The 10,045-nt window shown below is 31.9% G+C and overlaps 1 protein-coding gene across 1 annotated transcript in view; it reads left to right on the top strand.

The window, feature by feature from the left end:
* LOC117683449 (ankyrin repeat domain-containing protein 17-like) overlaps nt 1-10,045 on the top strand; it is a 199,767-nt gene that overhangs the window by 151,894 nt on the left and 37,828 nt on the right. The gene's annotated exons all lie outside the window — the stretch shown is intronic.

The following is a 10,045-nucleotide window of genomic DNA, read 5'->3' as shown; positions in this document are numbered from 1 at the left end:
TACAATAAAACAAGTAATTTAGAAGAAAAAAATAAACTTGAGCTAAGAAAAATTCGTGGTGAGTCAAACTCTTCAATTCAATTGCAATATTTCAGTTCATATCCCTAAGAGACGATCTTGAAATATGAATGATAAAAAAAGAGATACCTTACTTTAAAAAAAAAAATCACTTTCTCTTCTTGTTCCTTAAATGAGTTTTCTTTGGGTTTTTTTATCATTATATCATTTTTTTTACGTTTGAATTGAATTTTTTTCCAGAGTTTTATCTTAAATTACTGCGTAAGAATATATCTATTTTTGTCATTCTCTTTTTTCTATGATTTTGTTATTTGTGCAGTGTCTTTCCCCTTTTCTATGAGTTTGTTGTTTGTTCATTTCTTTTATGTTTTGAATTGTGAAAGTTAACAAAACTAAATAAAAACAGGCATTTACTTAAGATGAATCAAATCAGTCCACAGGCACTTGTTTCAAATAAAAGTTCATCCTGTAATATTACTATATCGGATGAACTTTTATTACCGGAACAACTGCCTGTGAATCAGTCCCTCTTTGAACCCCGATCTCCAATCTAGTACGACAAATCTACTGATTCAGCTAGTCATCAATTGTCGCTTTGTGTTCAATCATACTAGTATTGTAAAGTACATCTTAATACAATATATCTAAAATCCGCTTTGGCCGGCAATGATGACTAATAAATAATACATTTTTAAAATAATGATTTACACCGAGACTAAGAAGTTTATTAAAAGTGTCGCGTGATGATTACTGCTTTGATTTTGTTGGCGCTTCACTGCCAAGCCATTCAGGGTAACGTTATGTTTTTTTTAATATGAATTCTTTTTTCAAAGTTCAACATAGTGAATATAAAACCTTTGTAACGTTTAAATATTTTTATAACCAGTTTATTTGTGAAAACTATAAGGTACAAAGTTAATGGTACTCCAATATATTTTGAATAAACACATGTTTATTAGGTAAGACTATAAATAATTGCCTATTCAAACCACTAGACGGTTGGATGATCCGTCGCCATTTTTAAACTATGTTCAAAGAGCTTTGAATAGGGATAAAGGAAAGTGCACGTATCTAAATTTTAAAGCTTATATATTTAGATTTTTTCCGTTGCTGAATAAAGTTTATAGCTAAAAAAATCATATCTAAAAATTGAAGGTAATTAGGGTAGTGGTAAGTGTAGGTGTCATATCTCATTCCCCATACATCAATTTTCCGGTAGTTTTGGTACATTGTTAGACGTATGAACTTCTATTGTTCTGTTAAGTTAGATTGATTAAGCCCGAGGCATTTAAAGTATAAATATACTGTAGAGAGAAAAATATTGTGTAGCTGCATGCGCCCTATACTATACTATACTATATGAAAAATATAGACTGTATCTTTTGTGCTTAATAAAAGGGAAAGTTCGATTAATAACTTGTTGACCACTCCGTCTACTTAAAGAGGCTGGGTGGTCAACAAATTACTCATCAGATCTGCCTTAAACTTTGGCATATGATAATTGTGGCCATAATCTAACATTCAGTACAGGAAAATACCAATAATTTAGCATTAAGATTTTAACATTTCCTGAAAGCTATATATATAACGCTCTTCTTGACAAGGAGGTACGTATAGCCTAAAAATGGCTATAACCATTCAGCCCTGTTAAAAACTTATTTCCATGGTTGTAGGTCTTTATGACTCGGAGTGTCCCGGGAACTACTACGGATCAGAATGCAGTCTAAGCTGTGGAAAATGTGGCGGGAACGGGACGTGCTACAAAACAAACGGAATCTGTAAAACTGGTTGCCTTTCTGGGTACGCGGGTCTCTTGTGCCAAGACAAATGCCCGGATACATGTGGAGGAGACGGGAGCTGTTCACCAACTACTTTGTTCTGTCGGGACGGGTGTAAAGCTGGGTACACGGGCCTGCTTTGCGGCTCGGATGATTCGAACACGACGAGTATGAAAGAGTGTTCGAGCTGTCTACAACCCTGTGGTTATAACGGGTGTATTTACGGCTGTGTGACTGGGTTTTATGGCTTGTACTGCAGCTTGAAATGTGTTTGTCCGGTAGGAGTTCCTTGTCAACAAAACAGTGGGAGTTGTTTCACCCAAAGAGGGAATTCCACTCCTACTGCGGCACCTGATGTCATAGTGACAACGTCATCAAGTAAGTCGTTACATTTCTTACTTTATTCATGCATACTTGTTCACAATATAAACATAGAATAAACTGTACATGGAATTAAAGTGTGTTTATCCCTTTTGTTTGGTGTCATTCTACCTATCCTCTAAATATAATGATTCATATTAAAAAAATTTACACAAAATTACATTGCTTACGAATCAAACTGGTCGATAAAAAGAATTTAAAATCTGATGTTTCATATTGAAAAAAAATTAAGAAAATGTATAATGTGTGACTCTAATAGTATTGGATATGAATTCATTACATTTTAGAATGTGCACAATTTGTAAACGATAGAACAATGTTTTTGTCCAAGAGATATCATGAAAACCCAAATATTATAAAATTTAACGAGCTTATGAATACTTTTAATGTAGAAAAACTAAAATACTTGTCAATATTTCGTATTTATTAAGAACACTTTCAAAGTCTGTACTTCCAGAAACCAACCTTAACAACCTATTGTATTGTAAACTTTACTCCTACTTTACATGTGATCCGTGACTGTGTTTGTGTACATTTTTATATACTGAGTTTGAACCTCAAATACCAATGAACTGGTCTTGAGTGAATAAAAGAATTGAATTAAATTTCATCCGAATGCTTAAATTAATGCTACTTGTTTTGGTTGTGATTGAAGTGTTCGATGGTCTACTGATTTTTTTTAATGACCGTATGATTTTTTTAAAAACATTATCGTACTTTTTTGGCTTAGATATACAGGTGTAAGGGCTGCTTCAGTAAACAACGTATTGATGACACATTTAATGCATTTATATGTATATATTAACTCAGTCTGTGTATTTACAGCATCGGTTGTAATAGTATTGTTACCGTTAGCTGTAATGATTTCAATCATATCATTGGCGTTTGGAGTCTTTTTCATCGGTTGCTGGCTGTACAAACGGTAAGGACACTAACTGTGATTTCAATAATATTTGTGGACACCATTGTTTGTGGATCTAGTGAAATCACAATTTCTACGACACATAAATTTGCGGACAATAATTCTTTGATACCATTCGCGCCATATTATTAAATAAATTATCCTCAACTCAACAACGAAACTACAAAATTTGGTATTCAGAGAATCAGAATATTCCAAAAAGACTACTCAAAATACGATGGAATAATTATACTTGTTTTGTTCATGAATACAATGTTTACAAGAGAAAAAAAAATATTTTTTACATCACAATCATCCCCTACCATCCTCCTCTCCTCTTTCTAATTAGTGAAGGATTCTCTTTCAAGAACATTAAATGTCAAGTTCTACCTTGGAAGCAAAATACATGTACATAAGCAAGACATTCATTACAAACACTAGTATCATACATGTATACGCAAGCATACAGGCGAAAAAACCAAACCATCAGAAATCGAATGACGTTTTATGTTAAACTTTCAGACAAAAACACCAGGGCTATCCAACATACGAAGACCCGATCATTACAACCGGAGGTAAACTTTTTAATGATTTTTTCCCCAGCCAGTGTGTGTGGGGTGTCCTTTTTCACATTGAGTTCAAAACCTAAAGATGAATATATGGTAGACACCTTTAAGGAATGAAACTTATGAAAAAGTTGAATTTTAGCTACAGTCATCTATTTTTAGAATTCTCTACAATCAAAGTGTTTAAATGGTTTATCAACATCGATACAGTTGCAGTGTAAATAGATAAGCGATGTGGCTAATAAGCTTTAGCACATTGATGCACGATTTCTTGACTGTCATATTTTGTGAAAATGGTTCTTTTCCGCTGCATAGGTCTACCATACAATAGACCACAGGAGCCTGTACCTAACTCACACAGTTACCTAGAAATTGATGGCACCACTTCTTCTCTCTATGTGTATGTACAACTAATTCATATATAGTTGTAGTCAAACTGGTTACTTTAAAGTACATCAGTAAATTGATTTATAATTATTTTTTGTGATATTATACTTTGTAAAAATGATTATATTAGTTGAAGACACAAAGATACGTTTTTGAAAAAAATATGTTTATTTTCCTTTAAAAAGAACCCATCAAAAATCAATGAAGAAAAATACACAGTGAATGTAAATAACAGACATACATGTAATCATATCTAACTTGAGTCTACATGTTTATCTGTTTGTAGGGATGAGGTAGACAGCCCACGTTACGCAACCATTGAAGAATCTCGCCTGCATTTATCAACCAGTTCAGCAAACCCATACTTGAACGATTCCGAATCTATATAAACAGCGTAAAATTCTGTTCAAGAATACAATTTGTCAATTACATTTTTGGAAAAGTCAATTTATTCATCAGTTCGGAAACTCTGATAGACGACTTTTCTCTTTCGCCAGGCTCTTTTTTTATAAAACACATCTCATCTGTTCTGGGACAGGCCCAATATTAACAAATTCCGGTCGGGTTAATGGTAACAAAAGGAATTCCATCTTAAAATAAGGCTTTGCTCTTTATCAAACTCTACAAATCAGCAGCATGAAGGAAATGGATTCCAGTTCTTTGCGTGTACCAGCTCGAAAAACCCTTCAATACACGATGATTGTACATGCAGTTCGTCACAGTTCGCCAATACACAATACGATATTTCCACCTATGTATTGATGATTCCAATATTTTTGTTTTAGAAGTAAATTAAAGATTCATATGTCAATTTTTTAGTTGCTTTTTGGGGGGATTTTTGTGTGGTTTAATGCATTGGCATCTGTATTATTTTGTTTTAAAATATGTTTGTAATAAGATTGCTTCTTATCTTTACATTTTCTTTGTCACATAAAAGGTATCAGATAAAGAAAACAATGAAATTGATAAATAAAACCCAAATGAAAGATTTTGATTTGAATTTATAACAGATGACTTCATCTCTCCATTCATTGAAACAGATAAAAGTGCATTGTTAATATAAAAACTGGATTCAGCCAATAACATTAAAACAGACCAGGAAATCCTTGTTGAAAGTTTCTTTTATTAATAATAACGTCTTATGCGATATATGTGATTGTAGTATAAATTCTGTAAATTAGCTTTTTGTTGATTACACATCCGCCATACAATCGAAAAATTGATGGGGGCGATGAACTTCCGGAACCTCCCCCCATCCCGGAAATTTTGTAAGTTTAAACCCCTTGGCAAAAATTCTCTAATGCGCCTAGAGAGGTAGTGAGTGTGGGGTATTTTTTTCAAGTTAGAAGTAAATTGTAAAATTTATTCGATAGTATTTCCAAACGTTCATGGGCGTTTGTAAAACATCTTGTAGAGGACCTGATATAAGTGGATCGTGTGGACACAACATACCCACAATATCCTAAAATACACTATGTAATTCATGAATAAATCGACGTTTACCTACTAACAATCAAATTAACTCGGTAATTGGTTTACAGAAAAATTGCTAAACGTACATGTATGCGGATTAATTACAAAAACTACTCAATAAAACGTTTTTAATTTTTGCACTCTAAATATACCCCAATTTGAGTATTAAATCCCAGACAAAATATTATATATGTACATTTGTATCCCGTTTCGGAGATTGGTTCCAACTTGATTACTGTCAAACGATAACGAGAGAGTACAGTAAGTTATTATATTTAGACTCTGACCATGGATATGTAATGTTCTAATCAAAACTGAAATATATTGTAATTCAACAGTGCACAATATTTCAATAAAGACATTTATAAAAGAAACAATTCTTTTGTTAACAATATTAGAATTCATGCAATTAAGGCTTTCGACTTAAACCATCATATAATCTGTGACAATGATATTGATCCAGACAAGGAAGACAATGCAGGATGAAAATCATGAAATACATGACAAAGCATATTTAACATTATATCTTTTTGTCACCTCAATCAGTTCAAACAGCTGTTATATGAAAAACATTAGTGGGTTTGCAAGGGATTCTTGGCTTGTGTGGGAAGGATTTATCCTTCTTGTTTTCAACCATTGTGTCTTTAACTTATCGGCTTAAAAGAAAACAAGTTGTGTAGACTTATAATTTTGATAATAAGAAACCACAACTCTTATGATAATAAACAAGAAATTAAACAAAAAAATAATAGATGACTATTAAAATATTACGTCAGACAATATTGCAGTTCAGTTGCGTTAATTTACAAATTATATTGCTAACGATAAGATGACTAGAATAACACATTCGTACCTTAAAAGAATTTATAATTGTAATAAGAAAAAAAAAATAATTAAATGGCGCTTGGCTATTCCATCAAACAGAACCGGTTTCTATGAGATTTCCAGTACTTTTTAACTTTCTTAGTACCGATGTGACTTGACCGCTTGTGATCAACCTGTGTTCAGTGTTTCCTAATCTTAACTAAACTAACTCGTTGCCAAATTTCTAATTTCTTCTTTCATAAAACTCAAACAGTGATCACGCACATGATAGATTTGATGTATCAATTAATTACCCAAGTGCTTGGTCCTAATACTGATTTGTAATCAATGTTTAAAGAACTTGTTGATCGTCTTTCAATAGAGACCACCTTGAATACACAATTCGTAACCAAAGATCAACAATATCGAAATAATGACCATAAGTTATCTAACATTTGATCTCGCACTGGATATCGGAGAAAATGACATTTAACATCCAGCAATGTTATGAACTTGCAATGAAATATGAATATAACACAAACGTTAACAGTTCTATATTACAAACATAAACAAGTGTACAGTGCTTCTCAACAATGTCTCAGATCATTCAATTTTGTTGTAAGTTATTCAAATTTTAGATTTTAAGGACTTTTATTTAAAATTTGTTTGTGAATACGTGTATTTGAGATATTATTTATATTTTATTGCTACCCAATCATAACAGTATTTAGTTAAAATATAATTGAGATGAGTTTGTTTATAAATTCTACAAGTAACTAACATAATAACTATTTATTTCTTATCAGTGTTGATTTTTGCTATAGATGTCATTTAGGTGAAAGTTGATTCCATATGATGTAATCATTATATATAAGCCGTCATTTGCCGATGATACAGTGTGTGCAAATTTTATACTTTATACAAGAAAATACATAATTTTTAAGAGCACTTGTTTTGATCAGATTTTAAAAAAATGACCTCTAGAACTAGAATGTACTTCTAGTTAGCAAAAGATAAGAGTGACATACTTATAAACATGCATGCATTGAACACTTTGGGCATAATACTACAGGTTTGTACGATTATTAATTAATTGTGGTATTTGAAAATGCAAAACATTGTACATTAGTAATTGGAAAAAAAAATGTTATTGATAACATACTTGTTTAGTCATAAATCTAACACAAATAAATAAATGAAATATGTTTCATTTATAAGTAGCTTGTATTTATATTTACTTATAATGAGATGGAGTGGAAAAGGGTGAACATGAAACTTGCACTTAATATTAAGATGATAGTATTATTATTAGGCTTTAATGCTTACAAGGAGCTGGAGAAAGTATTCAAGGGCCGACTTCTGAAGACAGACATAAGAAAAGACTCCGGGACTGGAGACCTATAAGTATGCATTACTTTTATGCACAGATAGAGGCAAGGTAAAGCAATACTGAAGTATTCACTATTCTACTAGCATGAACCAATTTTATACACATTTTAATTTTAAAAGAACTTTCACTGTTTTAATAGTTTACATTAAGTTTCGCTCCATTTTAATGAAAACGTATAACCAGGCAGCAAGCAAAAAATCAAAATGAGAATTTGATTCATAGTGTTTAATTACCTAACGGAAGGCAAAGTGAAAGAGTTGTCTCAGAAGTTGAAGTCAAGCGAATCGTCAGCTGCAGGTGCAAGCTAACTGATTTATAGCAGAATGTTGACGTCTCGTACTATGCTATTAAAACTACTTCTTTTACAGATTATATTAAAAAACGTTTGGATCGAAAGAGCACCTCCTCAGAAGAGAAGTATCAAGGGCACATTGTGTCAACGCTCTAGACAATCGGCATAGACCAGTTCCAATAACCAAGATGGAACAAAGAATCAGGAAACAAATATTGTAGCATCTCATAGACAGGGCCAGATTTAAATGACATTAGTTTAGATACTTAATGCCACATTAGTATATACACGACACAGGATGGTAGTATTGTCTATTTTTCTTTTTAAGTCTGTGGTTAATCCAACGGACAAATTTTACGCATGCAAGATATCATGCAAGAAGACTAAATTAAGAAGTTAAAAAAAGTGAGAAAAACAGCTGTATAAGTATGCAGGTTCATTATACAATGTTCTTTCAATAACCAACCATAATTGATAAAGAAAAAGTACAATATACTAAAATTTACATCAATTTACAGTTAACTGCTGAAACCATTAACTTACTATCCATTTCACTTTATTCTAGTATACAATTATCTTAGATGTATTCATGATATAGAGTTTTATAGGAACATTGTGCAAAAATTGCATGATGGTGAGGTGAAATATGAAAATTTATAACCCCCCAAAAAATCATACTTCCCGAGGACTTCGCCGTAGGGAAATTTTGATTTTTTTCTGGGGGAATAAATCTTTTTTTTTCGAAAAACATATAATTATTCAAAATACGATAATTACTAATGGGTGTTTTTGACTTTCTGCAAGCTAACATTTGTAATTGTTTTGATTTTTTAATTTCTCTTATTTATTTCATATAATCATAGACGGAAGTTTGTTTTATATTTTTGATTCATCACATTTGACTATATCGTATATTTAAAATGAAAATCCCTAGATTTCCGTAGAGGTTACATATGATATTGTTCCTCGAGAGACATGGCCTTTTGCCCTGTCACGTGACTTTCTAGAATAATGAGTTGACGAGCTATTAGAATAAATACTATTGTTCACTAAACGGCGAATAGGTAATATTACGAGAACTAGGACATAGTAACACTATAGATTCATACATATACTGCGCAATTATCAGCGTCAAATGAGCTTACTCGGGTATTGCACCAAAACTATCATTATCAATTAAAAGGGTAATTTTCCTTGGTTGTCGTCAAAATCAGGAAAGGTAACACCGTCGGCAATGTTTAAAAATCGGTACTTTTGATATTTTTTAAAAACCTAAGCTGTCATTTTAAAATTATGCTATCATTGTTATGATGATTTTTTTACCATTAAAATGATAATTTATTGACATACGGTGCATTTTTTATTACTTGATGTTTAATTTAGACAAGATACTAAACAAATACTATTGTTTGATGTCTTTGCAAAATGCATGCTTCTAAGGGGAGACCATTGCCGCTCCCGATTAGCGTAAAACTCAGGGTGTTTTTTTTTATTAAAAATTGCGTATTCTTAACGCAATCCTTTGGCATTTTGACGCAGAAGACCCATAAAAATATATAAATAAGGCCTGATGCTTCTGCTATTTAGTTTAAATTGGATTTATGGGGGTTCATGTACCAAATACATCATTCATGTTAGAGTGTATATCATACACTTTACATGAAATGAATAGATATATAATCACAATATATTATCAACGAAATGAACTGAATTTAAGTCGGGTTTTCTTGGTTGTCAACTACGTATTTATATTGAAAAAGCGAGAAGAAAACAGACCCCTTTTTAGTCACGCGATTATGTTATTAAACCCTGAGCATGAAATACTACGTGTGTTCTCGGCCAGAAAAATTCTTGGTATTGTAAAAAAGATCCCCATATTTGGATGCTTTTTCAAACCACCGGTTTCTTTTTACGATAGATGCAGAGGTCTTTTTGGGATCGCTGATTACATGTATGGTATTGTGTGAACTCTCAACAATAGTTTGAAATCAATTTTGACTTGTTGAATTTATTATCTTCAAATTAAGTACATGTACTTTGTATTAGATCGGTTTT

The sequence above is a fragment of the Magallana gigas genome, chromosome 10 (assembly GCF_963853765.1).
Source record: "Magallana gigas chromosome 10, xbMagGiga1.1, whole genome shotgun sequence".
In the NCBI taxonomy this organism is placed as follows: domain Eukaryota; kingdom Metazoa; phylum Mollusca; class Bivalvia; order Ostreida; family Ostreidae; genus Magallana; species Magallana gigas.
Note: the sequence above shows the minus strand (reverse complement) of the source record. Positions and strands in the feature narration are given on the sequence as shown.